The following is a 19138-nucleotide window of genomic DNA, read 5'->3' on the forward strand; positions in this document are numbered from 1 at the left end:
ACCACGTGGCAAACTCTGAGCCATTTTTCCCTTTTCTGTCTAAACAGAACTTGCCTGATTTCCGTTGTAATTTTATTCTTTGTTATCAAATCCTGGCCATCATGTACCAAGAACCCTTGCTTCTGCTCAGACCAGCCAAGCAGCGCTCATACAAAACATGGGCTTCCTTCAGACAGCGGGACTGAGGAAAGGAAAAGTAATGATGATTCAACACATATTTTTCAAAAATGTTTGTTGCAAATGCAACTTCTGCAATGTTGCTGGAAACCAGCCAGATCTAGCTGGATATAAACCTCATCTCCGCCAAGGAACTACCTTCTCCTTCACGTAAGACCCAATAGATCCTAAGAGCTAATTTAAAAACATTACAATTTCTTTTTCAAATGTGCAATTAAGAAGAGAAATGAAGATTGAGATTAGCAATGGCAGAAGATCTCTAAACTTTATATTACACAATTAACATTTTAAATAGAGTGGGTCAAAATAACAAGGCTTTTTAGTTGTTTGCAACATTGGAAAGTGAAACAACCATGCTTCAGGTCAAATAATGCTTCCTTTATTTTTTAGCATTATTTTAATGTTTTCAAGGGTTTGTAAAAGCTGTTTCACATTGAAAATGGGAAACATTTGCAGAGGTTTCCAATGCTGCTCCCATGCTTACAAACAGATACAAAATCACACCAGACTCTTCCATCTGGAATCGCCATACAGGAACTCGTGGTGTGTTGTCAATTACTCTCTCTATGTGTGCAGGCAGATTTATTCTCCTGGAAACAGCTCATTTAATCAACCTCTGACTACTGAAATTAATGAAAGTTTAGGGCTCAAGGTTACAAATTATCATCTCACAATGCTCATTAAGAGGACTGCTGAGCAGCAGTGTCATACAGAAATATTCTGATTTATTTAGCAGAAAGTGGGTAAATAATGCAGGCCAATTTTCAAGAAATTAGTAGAGATGAAATAGAGTTGAGTCATTATGCTCAAGGCTGTTCTACCTTGAACATTTTTGCTGGCCCAGCTCCTCTTCCCTGACCATCCATGCCAGGAGAACTAAGCAGCAGAGTAAGACCTGGAGCAGATCACAGCCTGAGTGTGATGCCATACCAGAATGAAATCAAAGCCATCATCACCTTGGAAGGAAGGGACAAAAGCACTGTGTATCCTCTCCTGATGTTCACATTCCTGAGGGTCTTACCTACTGTATTATGTCCACCAAAGAGCAGGTAACAAGGTTAATCACAATGTGGATCAACTCAAGATCCAGAGGAGAGGACAGCAAAATAGATGAGAGGTCTAGAAAACACGGATTCAAGGCAACAGTGGGAGGGAAAATAATATATAGGTGAATATAAACTGAAGATACTAGAAGAGGTCTTAATTCTGAAGAGAACTGAAGTAGTATGCTAAATTATAGCAAAATAGATTTAAGATATTAAGTCTCAAGTTCCTATTCTGTCCCTGACTTCAGCAAACTCAGGGAGTGAGAAAATTCTAATTTCCTTACACATCTCTCATTACTTTAGTGCTCTGGTAAATGGAGCTATCTGGGGAAGAAGAAAAAGCAATAGAACTTCCTGAATTCAGATCTTGGCATTGAAGAAAGGAAGAGCCAAATGCCCCAGATACTGTGTTTAAAATTGTTTCTGGCCCACTGGGAGATACATTTTTATATCCTACTATGAATTTAAGCACAGTTTGATACTTGTAAAAGCCTTCCTAATCCTCTTCCTGGCAATAACTCAGTGGCCTACCACAGCCAGTTTGGCGGGATTCTTTTCTATTTCAGCTTTTTACCTTGGTTTTCCCAAGGTGTCTCACAGATCACAAAGCATCTGGAATTTTGCTGAAGAACCATTCCATTAAAGAGTTTTACCTCAGAGAACTGGAGTTTGCCAGCTCCCTAGAATCAGGATCTCAAAAATTTCCTGAGCAGAGGATGACACTTTGTTCAGCCAGGTTCACAGATGAAGCATTAATTGTGTCAATGAGAAACCTCAATAGAAGAAAGAAAAAAATTAAGTCACAGATTCCAAGAAGATGTACTCAACTGTAATTCATTACTGCCAACTAACTCAACAAAGTTACACTATGGTAAAACCAGTTTGAGGCAAAGAATTTGATCTTATTCTGATCAAAGGCAGCAATATATTTGATCCCATTTTAAGGCAGTTCTCTACATTTTTTATTTGGTAAATAGAAATTTTAAGGGTATTAAATGCCAAATGCCACAAACCATACATACATAGAATGGAATATATAAATTACATCACAAGATATTGAAGGGTATCTCCATGACATTTTCACTGAAGAAACTCACAGCACTGTTATTGTCTAGAAAGCTGTCTGTTAACTCCTAGGTAACGTCTGATTCATAATTAAAATAACACTAGCATATTCCATTTGCATTTTTAATGAATTTCCAAAACTATTTTGGACATTAGCTAGCAAGGTGATATTGTGGAGGAAAGAAACACAAGCTCTTGTACATGAGTAGCAATGAGTGAGAAGAATCAGACGAGAGTGAACTTTAACAACAAACCTGGCCAACACAGAGGCAGTGTGGAAAAAGGCAAAGAAGAAATCCATCCCCCATACTACCACCTATATTTCTCAACTGCTAGAAAGACACTTGGTTTTTGGAGTACAGCAATCCGGTAAAGGTGGTGTTAAGCATGAGTTTATGCCCGTTCTCATCACCACTCCTACGAAGAACATTTGAGAGTTGAAGTTGTTCAGCCTAGAGAGGAAAAACCTCCAGGAGGATCTCATTGTGGCTTTTCAATAATTGCAGGGGGCCTACAAGAAAGAGGGGATAAGTCTGTTGTGATAGGACAAGGACTAATAGTTTTAAACTAAAAAGGATCAATTTAGATTAGGTAAAGGGATAAAGTTTTTTATACTGAGGATGGCAAAACACTAGAAGAGGTTTCCCAGAGAGGTGGTGGATTGTGGGAAGGGTTCCTGCTCTCCCTTGGGAGGCAGCAACAGTTTAGAAAAGGTTGCAAATCAACTGCTGCCCTCCACCCCAGAAGAGCTGTCCATCAATGCTTGGTACTCTCCCCAGTTACAGAAAGTTCAGTTATTCTGTTACTTCCATTGGCCCCTGTTAGAATACCACTCCTCCTCTGTACCCCGATTAGTTCTCTGTATGTCACCCCACTCTGTCTCCCCCCCTTTACCCGTTGCCCATTGGCTGTTTTGTACCCTAACCACTCCTACTCCTTTGCCCTTAATACCCAGCCCCACCTTCCCTCGGGGCTCCCGGGACTGGCTCCCTTCCAGAGAGCTTGTGTCCCTTGTCTCGTCCTCCTGTTCCTGCGACTCTCCTACAATAAAGCCTCTAGGAATACAGCTACTCCGGAGCCCTCTCATCAGTACAGTGGAGCTATCTGGGTTCCCGCCACATCCTCCCCACGGACCGGTCAGCCGAGGGTTTTCCCCCGGACTGGCTGGGCACCCGGGTGAAGCCCGGAGGACTTGTAATTTAATACAGTGGATGCCCCATCCCTGGGAACATTCAAGATCAGATGGGACATGGACCTGAGCAACCTGATCTAGTTGAAGAAGTCCCTGCTCATTGCAGGGGGTTTGGACTAGATGAGCTTTGAAGACCTCTTCCAGCCCAAACCATTCTATGGTTTCCCAGTGAAAGCACTCAAGCCGTACTATGCCTGCCAAGCAATCCTAGGCTGGCTGAAAAAGATGCCTTTTTTGAGAGGAGGTTTAGGAAATGCTTCTTGCTGCTTCTCTGCTATTATTTGTCTCTTCTAAGAGGAGACAGGAGGGGAATTCAAAATTCTTCCCCCTCCCTCCTACCTCAGAGAGGCACCAGATGCCTCACTTGGCTGCAGAATGCCACTGCCTCTCCACAGGGGAATGGTGGGGAGCACCAGTCCTGCTGTGGTTCTTGGCTTGGCTGAAATGGAGCCCCAGCTACGCTCATGAGAGGGGAAAAGGAGGAGTTCTCACACCTCCCCAGAACAGCTCCAAGAGCAGCACATCCACAGAGTGGCTCTCTGCAGAGCAAAGAAGCCAAACCTTTTGAGGTGTCACCTTCCAGCTGGGCTGGCCGTAAAAGAGACAGAGAGAAAATTCAGTGTGAGACAAGCCTGAAGCATAACCGGCTATTGGGGCTGCTCCTATAAAAGAAGAAACACTGTTATGATCGAACCATCAAAACTTCTGGTTACAACTTGGCAGTGGTTTGTATATGAGCAGGTGATACCTTAAAAACCAATATATTTTCTTCTTTTATTATGGAGGTAAAAAAAGTGGAACTATGTATTTTGGACTTGTTGTATTAGTGAAAGAAAAAGGGGCTCTCAGGCAGAAATGGACCCTGAAAACCAGAGGGTTTTAACAGAAGTGTCAGTCACAGTCTGTAATTACTTCCACTCCAAATTATGACACAGGTGTTGACTGAGATTTTTAAAGCAACATATGCAGCAATACCAGGGGGCTAATCTGCAGATTACTAGGACCAAGAAAATTCATTCAGGAACTCAGGATGTTGCCATCATTCATGCCTCTTCCTGTTCATGAAGTGAACTGAACATATTGTAAATGAGGCTCTTGCTTAAGTCTTATTTTAATCACTTCTAAATTGGATACGGTTCTCTCTTCACCTTGTCCTTTTACAGTATTACCTAGTCTCCTAAAAATCATCATAAATCACCTGTGAAGGTCATGCATTAGAGTGCTTTCAGAAGTAAGACTCATAAACCTTGTCAAAACGTACACGCTGCGGGGTGGTGTTTTGAATTGGAATATAACCATTGCCTTTTAATCACAAGACATTTTCTAAGAAACTGTTTTATGTGAAAGAACAGTGCTCACATATGAATTAACAGCTGAATTTCTATCATACCTGTCTATGTTGATTTTGTCAACAGAACTACATTTTCCTTCAGCCTATGGCTGAATGATCCTAAATGACAGTAAAAAAAAAAGCCCTGATTTTCCCCAGAGATCTGCCAAGATCAAAGGACTGGGAAGGTCAGCTTTCATGAATGTTTCCATGGGCAACTGGTCATACCAGAACTGGATGTAGGGAACCTTGTGGAGATACTGATTTTTAACAGCAGTAATGATAGAACTGCATTCTCCTGTAAAGAAGTAGCACTTCTGACCTTGCTCACCTTTGACATCTAAAATGTGTCAACACATTGTTCAATGCAGACAGCTTTGAAATACTCACAAAATCAGAACTGACACAATTTCTTGTAATTAAAGGAATGAAAATATTGTGAAACATTCCAAGCCTCAGACCAGGTCATAACTGTAGAACATTAGCTTTGTGACACCATACCTGTGGTCACAAAGCTTACATTCCACAAGTATGACCTGGTCAGAAAGCAGCTCTGCCCTTTCCCTACTGCATGCTCAGGACTGAGTATCTGTCCAGCTCACCCAGAGACTCCCAGCCAGCTCACACACTGAGCCTGAATGGCACTTTGAAACAGAAATGGGGCAAGCAGGGGAATGAAACTGCGTTTAGTCAGTGGCTGAGCATTCTGCACAGAGTGCACAAAATTCTGTTGAAATTCTGTACAATTTTCAAGCTAAAATACTCAGATAACATGTAAAGAGTGACAAAATGTACTGCCAAATCTCTACTATTATTAACACACTTAAGATCCTACCATTAAGCTAAACTGCCTGTGTTGACCATGGTTCTCTAAGGAAGTACTTGTATTTTTCCAGCACAGGAGTAGATGAGGTTGGAACCCAAGCTATCTGTCCACACTGAGCAGCAACTCTTATCTTTCCTTCAGATGTGTGGGTCAGATAGAAAGAAGATACAGAATGCAGAACTGCCCACCTCAGGAAAGGCAGCACATTCTTTACCATTTCTTTAGCTCTTCTGGTGCTCAAGTGGTTTGTTTAGGGCTTCACTAGACACAAAAACTCCCCCCCCCAAAAAAAAAAAAAAATGGTGTTTAAGAGAAAAGGTTAAATCACCCTGTGTGTTCTGGCTGAGAGAACTACACATAAAATAAATTAATTCATAACTGCCATGAACAAGAACAACAGAGTATTAACTGAAGAATAACATTTAAGCAGCCAAAATATTTAACTCAAGGCACTGGGAGAAATTATCTGATATTCAGAGGATTACATATGTCTTTTGATTAGCACAGCCAGTACTCTTGTTTCATATCCTTGACTAGAAAGACCAAATCAGCATAATCTTATAGTATACATATAAAAACCTGTAAGGTTTTTTTATGAAAGAGATGCAAGTTTTGGCCTTCCACAAATCTGAGATCATTCTCCTTCCTCAAAAAAAATGTATTTAACTAACAATGATAGAGTAATTTGACATGGCAAAATACAGCCTTCTTTTCTTTGAAGGAATGGAATTCACCTAGAATGGTTATCAACAAGGAAAGCAGTTCCTGAAACTCAAGACCTACAGATCAACTTGATATGGCCATTTTTCTTCTCTGTTATACCGTCTCAGACCAGATAAGGAAAAAACAAGAGAGAACATGGGGCAGTCAGGGAAACACACAATAATCTTCAGCAGAGAATCAAAACAAGCGTTGAGCAAACTAACTCTGGGTTTCATTTTCTTATAAAAGAAATGCATTTGTTTCCCAGGGTGCTTGAGCAGCAGGACATCTATGAGTAACCAAAATAATGTGCACCTCAAGCCCAAAAGTGCCATTATTTATTTTAGTCACAGAGTGTAAGAAGCTGTCTTCACAAAGCAGCCTCTTTCCACCCTTCCCCAGACTACTTGCTGCATTTTAAGAACAGACACACAAACCCATTTGGAGGATCACATCTAATTAGTTTTTGTTGAATTGCATGCAGCATTCCCTGAGCATTATGTGGATTTGACACACTCTAAGACTCTAGTTCAGCTGTCTGTTAAAAGTTAAAAATATTTAAGGTCTTGCTCCCTTTTTTTCCTTTCCATATTGATTCTGTAAGATAAGACAAATGCCAAAGAAAACCTCGGTTTAGCTACAGAGATGAACAACAACATTCAAGGGCAGAGTGGGTGGGTAAGAGAATGAAAAATAACTCAAATGCTCTGGCTCACCAAGAATGAAGCACAAATAAAATCGAGCAAAAAGGCCAGTAAGAGTTATCATCACAAGGTCCTTCATGCAGCCCCAAGCAAGCTCCACTACAGTTGAAAGCAGTCAATCAGAGTGCTTTAAAACTCATTAGGATCCTCGTTTTATCAGTCACACACCAACACATTCGATCTTTTTTCCTAAACCTGGAGAAAGCATCTGTTTTCTTTCCTCCCTGGGCAAATCCGTCTTTCTGCACCAAGACAACAGCCCACAGAAAAGTGAGCCACAATGAAGACCATGCTGTCGTCAGCTCCAGGAAAAGCCATGGCCTAGCTCTAGCTCTACCAACAGATTCCTTTCAATAAAGTCAACAATTTCAAACATCAGCTGAGAAATTCACAATTTTCAGTTGCACAAACACCACTCTCACACGGCAGCTGACTGCCATCGGATTTATGAGATCCTCAATTTCCAGGTATGTCCATAAAATCTACCACAAAGTTTGCAGTACAAAGAAAAAGGGATAGAGGTTAAGAGACCTCTCTTGACCAAGCAAATTGCATAGTCTCATTTCAATTGTGGGACCATTTTTCATCTATACTCACAGAGGAAAGTAGGAAGAGGTAGAAAAGAACAATTATAGTTTAAGCTTGTATCAAAGGGTTTTATAAAATGCATTTTTGTTTGTTTGCCTGTTTTTGTGGATTGAAAGAAAAACAAGAAAAAAACAGTATTTCAGAGGAGTAGCTGCCATCATATTCATGGAGGTGCATGATCTTGTTTCAAAGAATTGGGACACTGAGAACAGTTCCAGACTTACTGTTCTTATTCCGACTTCCTGCAGTGAAACCATTGATACATTTCCTACAGTTTCTTCCTCACAGCATCCTGTTATAAGTTAAGAACAGACAGAAACATCTATCTCTCACACAATAAAAGAGGGTTAGAAAGCAGGAAGTGTTTTTGGAGAAGTATGCCCCACAGTTTTGATTTCAAGAAAATAGTTGAGCATTCTCACTGGTATTCTGTAGGTGGAGGCTCTTTTGTTTAGATCTCTGTTATTTCTCACTCACACATAAAACCCAGAACAGACTGTAACAGACCTCAATGAACATAAGGGGTGACATTAAACATGTCTGAAATTTATTGACTCCTCAGGGTTAATCATCCACCTGTTATATCAGGGTAATTGAACAACCAACAAAGACTCTTCTCTACCAATATGGTGGAAAGAAGAGGTCACAAGACTATCAGGAGTTTTCTTTTGGAGAGAAGTTAAAAATCTTTACATTTGAAACCCAAAAGTTTGCTCCACCCTCTCTCTGCAGCCTGGTTATTTAAAATCCTTCCTCTTTTGAGCAGAGAGATTTATTCAAGCCTTGCTTCAGACAGCTTGCACTGAGCAATGCATAGGCAAGAGACAGCTGCTTTTTGTCCTCAGTGGACAAAAACAACGAGTACAAAATGTGGCATGAAAGAGTGTCAGAGAAGTCTGATGGCTCAGGTGACAAGAACCGTGTGCAGGATGTCTACCTGCCACTTGTGCACATTATATTCAGTCCTAACCATTTTCACAGGTACACTGCAGTCAGAAACCTCAGATCTACTCAAAACAGCAAAACAAAGGTCTCCAAAATACTGAAGAATAAAGAAAATGAATCCAAGCATCTGCCTGTACTCCCTGAAAAGAGAGATGTGAAACAAAGGTGGTTTTTTTTCTCATAAAAATATGCAGTCAAAAGACTACATCATTTTCTGTGAAAAATTATATTCTTTTTAGAAGCCTTGGAATTCAATTATACATTGTATTTTAATATTAGAATCAATACATAGTATTTGAAAGCATGACTAAGTAATAATAGATGTCAAGAGCAAATTATGTTGAGTAAGAAAATCTGCCAAAATAGCTTGAAGTCAAAGAAAAGGCTAATCAGAGGAAATGCATGCCTTTTAATTGTCAAACATGAACATTCCCTGCAGAAGTATCGCCAGTACAAATTGCTCTCCTGGTTTCATGCAAAAAGGAATATGGGCAGTGTAATATGAGGGTGTAAAAGGTTATACAAAGATAGACACACACAAACTGCCTTTGCTTCTGACATACTTTCAATGCCATTAAATTCTTGCAAGCTTCATTATTTATATACTTCTGATGCAAGCAGATTTCAGCAATGAAGACACCAAACAGGAAGGTTAGTTGCAGGCTGGAGCTATATGTGTCTCTCAGAGGAACCTATGAGAATCACATTCAGTAAAATAAATTGCATTACAGTGTAAACAAAATTTAACCCAGGTGAAATGAATAAAGCAGAAAATGATTGAATTAAATGAAGATGGCAGAGTGGAAATGTTTTCTGTGAAGATATAGATCCATAATATATTCATAGCCAGAGGCATTAGGACAGTTTCACACCAGTGGATTTTTTTTTTATTTTTAAAGCCCTTTGCTAAAACAAAGAATCACATCTACTCCTTGATTTTTATTAATAAGTTGAGGTTTATATTGAATTTTAAATTACAGTAAGAAGTCCAACATAGGTGTTGTTTGTTTTTTAAAAATCTCAAATTATTTCCTTAGTATTATTCACCTGATAATTCTTACCGTTGCAATACATTTACAACATGACGCCAGATTTGCAGTACATAAATTTAAAAAGCCTCACATCTAAATGCTGTGATGCTGTCAGAGAAAATTAACAATGAAATAAAGAGCTTGATCTATGAAGCATCACAAGAATAGAACTAGCTATGCTACATTATCTACCCATGACCCACATCCATCTAACCAGAGGCAAAAGGAAAAAAAATTAAAAATTCAAGAGCATCTCAATTATTTTCACCACTTGGTTACTATTCCTTAAGCATTAGACACCCTCCTCAGCTCCAAAGAAAAGGAATTCATGCAATCATCAAAAGGGATTTTATACTCTAATTATCCACATCTCTGTAAAATAATAAATCATGGAAAGAAGATAAAATATGTAACTAGAAACTATTTTGCACCATATCAGCACACTGTCTTCTTCCAGAGCTGACTCTACTCCTTCAGAGGTGCAATTAGAGAAATAACATTTTGGGAAAATGCCACAGGTCTTGTAAAAATCATGACACAAACACTGCACCTAATGGTGCTGCCCCCTGCAACAATGCACTAAGAGCGACCAGATGAAAAATACCACAAGTCCCCTTTTCCTCACTTACTTTTACTTAATGCTGCAACCCTTCCATCCTCTGCCAGGCATCCTCTCCCACCTAAGCCACTCTAAATGTACACACATGCACAAGAGTGTGCCTACCACAGATCAAAAAACATAATTAGAATAATGAAAATACTATTTTTGTTCCACTTCTTCACTGCTATATAAGACTCTTTCCCTATGGGGGCTACTCAGAGTCATCTGCATAATTCTACAGATCTAGAATATGTTGTTCCAGCACAGATATCCATTATTATAAAACACAAGAAAAATACATCAAAAATGCAGAACTATTTAGGCTGTTTTTTTGTTACTGTTTTTTTTTTTCTTACTTATCTCCATAGAGCAAGTGTACACAAAAATCACAAATTGTGGTTCAGAACTAGTAATGTACAATTTAGACACAGACATCCCTGTTTTCTGAAAACAAGCAATGACCTACACCCCACAGTACACATATAATGCTATGTCAGTCCTAAAAGCATATTTTAGCAGTATTTACAGTTACGCTGAATTTAGATTAGATTATCTCACTTTCAAATTAATTTCTGGAAGTAACAGAATGCTCACAACAACACTGAGTATTTTTGAGAGGGAAGTAGAAGAAAAGTAAATGAGAATTCATTAATACTGTGATTATCTGCCAACATTTACAAGCAATTTTGGCACTCCTTCCTGGGGCGTTCTTAAAAGACATGACTTCAGGCACATATAAGCTGTGGTACACATGTATTACATATCCACAAAATATATAGGTGCAACTAAATAGGTGCCTGTGATTTCCTTTCTATAAGTAGGAGGAACCATATTCAGCCAAGTCAGCCCTTAATAACAGCAATCATTTCATCTTTACAGTATAAACTCATCTTTTAAGGAGGCTTTACCTTGGCTTTTAATAACCCAAAGGAATAAAATCATCTGTCTGGCTGTCTTAAGACAGCTGTGTCTTTGGAGATGACTTTGCCAAATTCTCTGCATCTTTACCAATAGAAAGGAACCCAAGACTTGTGATGAGTTTATACCAGGTTCATCCCTTGCCTTACAATGCCAATTATTGACCTTAATAAACAACTATAATATCAACTCTTTTTATATGATGAATACTTTAACAGTTGTTTCCAACTAGGAAACAATCTCCATGGCCACAAATTGCCATTGTCCATCATATTAGTGCTATTTTATACAGCACACAAAAAAAGATTCTGTTTTAAATTAATAACATGACAATTAAGATCGATTGTTATGGTTGACCTGCTCAAAACTGGAATCTGTTAGAGTTTGTTTGAATGATATAATTTTCAATGTATTTTTTCTTGCTTATCCTCCCTAAACTGGATTATAAACAAAGTATATAATCATATCTGATTCAATGCACTTTATAAAACACATTCTACAGTAACTCCTCAATCAACTTGCATGATTGTCAAGGGGTTTTTGGTTTTCCCCTGCTTCTATGCTGGAAAAACAAACTAATACCATGTACATTCAAAGACTATATACTTTCCTACACAACCTAGAGAAAAGATGCCCTGTGCTAAGTAAGTTTTGCTGCCTTACTTGTGGCAGCATTCCCAGAAAGTACATTCACATCATATGCCAATATGATATACACACAGAGAAAGGCTGGAATGACACCCTCCATTCTTAAGTTCTGTTTCTGTGCTTCCATTCCTCAAATTTTCTGCATGTGCATTATCTGATACGTCAGAATGCCAACCTTATATGGCTTTTGTTCTATCCACCTTAAACATTCTATAACACTGTACACTCATACAAAGGTTTTTTTTCCTGTGAAGATTAAAATTCATCCAGCCAAAACTTTCAGAGCCACAAAAATAAGATATTCATATCCTTCTAGTTCCCACCAGGGTTTATTAATCCACTAGAGCAATCTGGAACTTGAGGATTGAACAACACCTTCATCCTGTGTCCAGAAATTTAGAATAATCTACTGCTCTTGGAAAAAGCCAGCTATAACTCTTGAGTGTTATACAGTTTTGGTTTTTTTTTTTTTAAATAGACAAACTACAACATTATAATATATCCCAATATTTATAAAGCTTGATGCTCACAGCATCAGATAAGTGACTCATATATTCTGAACCAAATGTTACTTTCAAAATGTTTTTTGAATACATATTACCACTTCATATTCCTTTCATTAATTGCACTTTTTGGATTAATTTTCCCGGGCTAGCATTTAATTGAGCTGTACTTTACATCATTATTAGACAATTGAAAGCCACATGACTACTCGTAGTGGAAGATAACTTACTGTGGTAAAGACTGACAAAGTCTTTTATCACTCTGTCAGATAAATCAGGTTCTCACAAAATCCCTCTTCCTCAAATTTAATAGGTCAAGGTTTTCAGCCTGTTTCAGTACAACTAACAGTATAAATGAAAAGCTTATGAAAACCAGAAAGCCTATAGGTCTTTACAGGTTGATAAAATACTTTGATTTTTACCTTTTGCTTCTGATATGGTCAGTCCTTCACATTAGGTATAATTTTTAAAATTGATATTCAAAAGTAAGACATTCTAATAGTGAAAAGTAAAACATTTAGGGAGTTACTCCTTGGTTTGGTTGGACCCTTTTCTTCATGACTCTAAAAAAGCTATCTTTCCTTCAGTGGAAAACAGAAATTGGTTGTTGCACATACAGGCAGTTATTTTTAGCTTTGACTGACAAAACTCTTCCCTCCTTTTACTTCTCAATTTGGCTTAGAAAAAATGTCTATGCCCTTTAAGTCTGGCACTTTACAGAAGTGTAAAGAAGAGTAGAACATGAAATCTAGAAATGTGAATACACTGTATAGAAGTTTCTTTAACTAGATTGAATTTAGCATTCATGAAAAATTACATTAAATGCAATGAGGTGACATGTCTTCCATTTTTCCACAAGTTAACAGAGTAGCAATGCCAACTATATCACATTTCTTGCTTTGGATGTTCTTTCTCCCTGGAAGAATTTCCTCCAATGGAGCTATTTCAATTTATTTTTACAGTGAATCAGTTCACTGTTGAAGCTATACTGCAAATGGACTAAGTGACCAATTTAATTTTGTGGATTGTACCAAGAAGATATAATAATGGATTTAACACAGCGGTTAATTTATTTAACACACACTAAGGCAACTTTTAGCACAACTAGGACAACCTACAACTGTAACAAAGAAATCTGTCTTTTTATAGTGGCTGGACAAGGGAGTGGTGGACTACCTCCTTCTGTAATGTTGCATTTAACTCTTTTCACATTTGCAAACTATATATATATCACGGAGAGGATCTGAAAAAATCTCCTACAGTCAATTCAGTGAGACAGACATTAGAGATAGAGAAATTCTGCTCAGTATTAATTAGATTCTGCATCCTCAGTGACCCACCATCATCCATCTACACATTCAACCTTCTTTCATCTTATTCAGTAATATATACACCTAATAAAACCTGCTGAGAAAAGATAAGGGGAGGAGGGATTGAAAAAAAAAATCAAATCTCTCTTCAAAAAGAAACCTATGACTCAAGCCATCTCAAAAGGGAGGCTTTAGGAATAGCCAGGCATTATCACACCATATCTGACTCCCTAACCTGCAAATGATTAATGGCATCACTGAGGGAGTTGTTACTGCTATCAGCACACACACCTCAAATAGCATCAGCTGTGACCTCTATCAAAGTTGGAGATTTCTCTATAGAAGAACAAGATTCCAGATGGGAAAATGGAAGAAAACTTCTGAGGGATGAATAAAATCTTTACTTACTCCACACAGTTAATGGAAAGAATTGAAAAACTCTGTGTTGGATATTCCAAGGGTGAAAACCAAAACAACAAAAGGTGGGGGAAAGAAAGGCTTTTCTAGAAAATTGAAGTCCCATCTCAAAAAGCAGCTTCCATTCACTTTAGAATTCATAACCTGCCAGGGTTGTAACAGACAAAAACCAAAAATCTCTTGAAATACACAGAGATTTTCCCCCCATTTTTAATTCATTTTGGACTGACTGATAGGCTTTCCAGAGCTGTGGCTGGCACAAGAAGTGGACAGGACAGGTGTCCTGGGAGAATGAGTATCAAGGAAAAAGGCCCCTGCCCGGTCACACTACTGTAATGGAAGATTAATCTTTCTCTAACATCAGAATCAAAACCAAGCACAAGGTAATGAAATTTATAGATGGCACAAAACTGGGAGTTACAATGTCAGAATGCACCAGGAGTGTTTAGTAAATATTTTTATTGTCTCTCTCTGTGTAATTTCACTCTTCATCTGGATGCCACACATGCACCAAAGCCTCTCTGTCTCTTCCCTTCTTAGCTGAACAGGGGAGAGAAAATATAGCAGAAGTTCATGAGTTGAGATAAGGACAGAAGAGATCACTTACCAAATACTGTCATGGGCAAAACAGGTGAGAATTAGAGATATTAATTGAATTTATCAATAAAAAGATCAGAGCAGGATAGTGAAAAGTAAAATAAACCTTAAAACCACCATCCCTCCATCCCTCCTTTCTTCCCAGGCTCTACCTCCTCCCCCTCAGCAGCACAGGGAGATGGGGAATGGAAGCTATGGCCAGATCATCACAGGTTTTTTCTGTTGCTGGAAGAAGCATCCTGCCCCCGCTGCAGTGTGAGGTACCTCCCATGGGAGATAGTTCTCCACGAATTTCTCCAATGTGGGTCACTCTACCACAGTGTGCAGTCCTTCCAGGTACACCCTGCTCCAGCATGGGTCCCCCAGGGTCACAAATCCTACCAGGACTACCAGCATGGACTCCCCTCTCCATGGGTCTGCAGGTCCCTGCCAGGTCCCTGCTCCAGCATGGGCTTCCCACAGCCTCCTTTGGGCATCCCCCTGCTCTGGTGTGGGCTCCTCCATGGGCTGCAGGTGGATCTGTGCATCCCTGTGCCCTCCATGGGCTGCAGGGACACAGCTGCCTCACCAGGGGCTCCAGGGGAATCTCAGCTCCAGTGCCTGGAGCAGCTCCTGCCCCTCCTTCAGCCCTGACCTGGCTGTCTGCAGGGTTGTTCCCCTCACATGTTCTCAGCCTGCTCTTCTCTGACTGCAACTACTTCTGCACAATACCTTTTCCTCCTTCTTAAATCTGTTATCAGAGGCATTACTCCCATCACTGGTTGGCTGGGCCTTGGCCAGCAGCAGGTCCATTCTGGAAGTGGCTGGCCTTGGCTCTGCTGGACATGGGAGAAGCTTCTGGCAGCTTCTCACAAAAGCCAGCCCTGTGGCCTTGACAACTGCCAAAACCTGGCCCCTCAAACCCAGTATAACTACTAAACTCACTTTCTGCAGGGGCTGACACAGCTCACAGGACAGTCTTTACCCAATCTATGGCAATGAGAAAACAAGCAAACCAACCAACACCAGAGAAAACACTAGGTCTCCTTCTAGGAAACCTAATCACAAACAATTGACAGAGACCAATTTTTCCTTACATAACCACTACTGATAGCTAAACATCTCTCCCACACTGCAGTACCACCTGTGCTCCAAAACATCTAATGAAAAAGTAGAAGATCTTCATAAAACATTGGAATTCAATCCTCATAAGTAGTCATGTAAGCAAGTAAAATAAACATACTGGCCATACATTGACTTGTGTGATAAACAGTGTTAATACTTTGATAAAACTCAAGAGAAGAACCAACCTTCTCCTCACGACTACAAAGCAATTTCACCTCTGAGCCTGAAAACTTCCATTGGTTTTCAAGGTCAGTGACTCAAATGCAAAAGTACAGACTCATGCTGGCAACTTGTTGAAACATTGTCTTGAAAATGAGAAAAATCTATTTAATCTCTCTTGAACTGAGTGTGTCTACATCCCAAGTTGGCAATGAACAGGCAGGCTGTTATAAAGAAGCTGGGGGGCTGCAACACATGCAGGAGTGATGCACGGGATTCTGGTCAGAGTGTGAGTGCCCTCCCAGTTTTCTCAGCTCTAAAAGCACCTCTGCCTACCAGCTTTGCAACAAGATGATGTGGGAGGGCTGCAAGAACCAGTAAATGGCCCTGCTGAACTGTGCTGTCCAGTCCAGAGATACCACTGCTTCCAAGACAGTCCAGTGAGAATGGTGGATGAGCTCACCTTCGCACATCCACACACCTGTACTCCACCTAAGAGTCATTCGCATTTAAAACTATGGAATTACCATCAAAAGCTGTAGGGATCCATAAGCTATCACAGAAATATGGCCATCTAGGATATTAAGACATGGGTGCCACTCCACGTTTGCCAGACAGCTATTTCAACTGGTAATTTCTCTGACATTGCTAAAGAAGGCAGAATTCAATGACACGGGCTGAAACAGGATACAGGTTCAACTGGATCTTTGATGTCCAGCAGTGTTTAGGGCTTTCATTTCATGTCTCATTCAAAAGATACATGAGTACCATTCTGAAGATGAGATTGCCAACAGAGAATGTCTCTTCAGAAAAAAAATCAACCAAGAAAGGTAATTTCACTCTTTCACATATAAACTTTACCATTCTGTTTGTCTCTGAAATGACTGATCTACTTAGTAGATACTACATGCTGAAAGAAATAATTCAGATGTTGCACATCTTAAGCAGTAGGAAACTCCAGCTATTGAACTGCCTGAATTGCTAAATCAGAAGTTCCTTTTTAAAAGTAAAAAAATGATTGATGCATTTAGGAAGAACTCTATTTCTGCAAATGTGAAGGACTGAATGATTTTTATCATAACATTATAAAAAGATTGAAAATAACTTTGACATATAGCTCCTGCAGGTTCAATGTGACTGTTATTTTAAAGTTGCTTCAATCATAATGGAACTAGCAAAGGAAATATTCAATCAGAACCATATGAGTTTCCTTTTATGCTTCATACCTACCCCACCTTAAGCACAGTATTATTTTCACATCTTGCATATTCCTTCTCTGGGGACTACAGGCATGGGGAAAAAAGCCTATCAAAAGCAACAGGAAACTGCAGAGTGAGTTAGTGAGCACTAAACCTGGAACGGGCTTTAATGCCACACTGACAGATTAGTAAGCTTCTTCCAAACACAACAGGTATTACTCTATTGATTTTACTTATTTTTAATATGATACCAGGTATGGTATGTTGGATTATCCAGAAAAAGTCTACTGTGAAGGGAAGTCTTTGGATACATTAGGTACTTTCTGCAGAAAACTGACACATGGCTAGCAAAGGAACAACAGATTATAAAAATGTTTCACTTGATACAGAAAAAGCCTGGGAGGGGAAAAGAAAGTTTCTAAGGTTCCGTATCAACAAAACTTCCTATTTCATTTCTTCTCTGCACATACATGTGAGTACAATCCTAAGGATAAACTTGTTTTCTCGACTCCACATGCTGCATGTAATTTAGCAGATTCTGCAAAGAGTCACCTCCTTTAGTTGTGGCTTCTTCACTGCAGTGTAGTATTGTACAATTCATGAGATCTTCCTGGAGTAGACTGTTGAAAACCATGGGTTTCACTCTTGCAAAAACAGATACTCTGACAGATTGAAATTCAACACAATTGTGGATGTTACAGAGGTTATGTCAGTAAAGAGGGGATGGCACTTCCTTCAGCAAGGGTTTAACTCACATTTTCACCCTGACTCCTTAAAGCAAAATAATTGGATTAGTTATCCTCATTGAACATAAGCTACAATCTACATAAGTCACCTAAGAAAGTGATTTATCCCATTTTATTCACATTCCAAGGATTACATGAATGGGGACATGATCTCTTTCTCCAAATGTTAGCCCAATGCTTTTGCGGTGATGAATTCTGATCAACATGGGAAAAGCTCTCGCCCAAGAGTCGCCCAGCTGTGTGTTCTCCCTTCCTCCTGCCCCTTCCACTTTTACACTATGTTTACAGGAGCTCAGAAAGAGTAGAAAAGAGAAATGAGCTCCACAGCAAATTCCTGGAAGAAAAATCCATCTAAGGCCAGGAGGCTCATGTGGCTCCTTCCTGCAAAGCTGAACCTATAGGGAGCATGGGGTGGGAAAGGCGGCCGTCAGGACACAGAGCTGGACACTGATCCTTCCTGGATTTCCCTGGAACTGCTGTCCCAGGCAAGGATGGTGCTGAATATCCTCCTGGATATGTCCCAGGAAGGTCCCTGTTCCCTGGTATGGGATGGGAGGGGTAGAGGTGGCCGTCTCACACTCATCCCGCTCATTCCCCCCTGTCCTGGCCTTGCCCCTGGGGTGTTGACCCCCTTTTTAGAGTGTCAAGCCCCGTTCCCACAGGGAGGGACCTTGGTAGCAACCATGTGCATATTAAAACTTTGTTAGGGGCAGGGAGCACTGCTGAGGGAGGGGCTGCTCCTGGTGTCCTGAAAGTCGGCCCTTGCTGAGTGCCAGGGGCTTCCTGCCTGCTGGGCTGGGGGAACACCCTCTCTCAGCTCAGCCGCACAGATTCCCACTGCCCCTTCAAGACAGCATATGCTAGAGACACATCTCCTGCTGCTGTCCCTAGGCAAGGGGGCTCGTGGCTCATGCCAGAGCCTTCTTCCTCCCTGGGGAGCCTCCTCCCAGTAAGGGAGGAGCCCCCCACAGCCCAGGACTCTCCAGCTGAGCCCCCCTAGAGCCAGGCCGCCGTCTGAGCCCCACCTGCCCTGGGCCAAGCTGGGATTGGCGGCCATCTTGGCCACAGCGACCACAAATAAACGGAGCCTCAAAGCTCTGACGAGAGGAAAAGGGCCAGCAAAGCCTCAGCTCGCAGCACGAGGAGAGCAGACTTCAGGCTGCTCGGGGAACTGCTAAGCAAGGTCCCCGGGGAAAATGTTTTTGAAGGTACTGGGCTCCATCAGTGCTGGTCGCTTTGGAAACATCACCTCCGAAGGGCACAGGAGCAGGCGATGCCCAAATGTCGGAAGCCAAGCAGGCGAGGCAGAAGGCTGGCTTGCCTGGACAGG

At 40.4% G+C, this 19138-nt stretch overlaps 1 protein-coding gene and 1 long non-coding RNA gene across 3 annotated transcripts in view; both read right to left on the reverse strand.

Annotated features, from left to right (window-relative positions):
• The window catches only part of NELL1 (neural EGFL like 1), a 291050-nt gene that overhangs the window by 40341 nt on the left and 231571 nt on the right, over positions 1-19138 (reverse strand). The window lies entirely within an intron of this gene.
• On the reverse strand, positions 1946-5257 carry LOC128789107 (uncharacterized). Its single transcript, XR_008431320.1, has 3 exons — positions 5142-5257; positions 3820-4142; positions 1946-1996 (listed from the first exon to the last, which is right to left on the reverse strand). It is a non-coding gene; the product is annotated as an uncharacterized LOC128789107 (long non-coding RNA).

This window comes from Vidua chalybeata, chromosome 6 (genome assembly GCF_026979565.1).
Source record: "Vidua chalybeata isolate OUT-0048 chromosome 6, bVidCha1 merged haplotype, whole genome shotgun sequence".
Classification (NCBI taxonomy): Eukaryota; Metazoa; Chordata; class Aves; order Passeriformes; family Viduidae; genus Vidua; species Vidua chalybeata.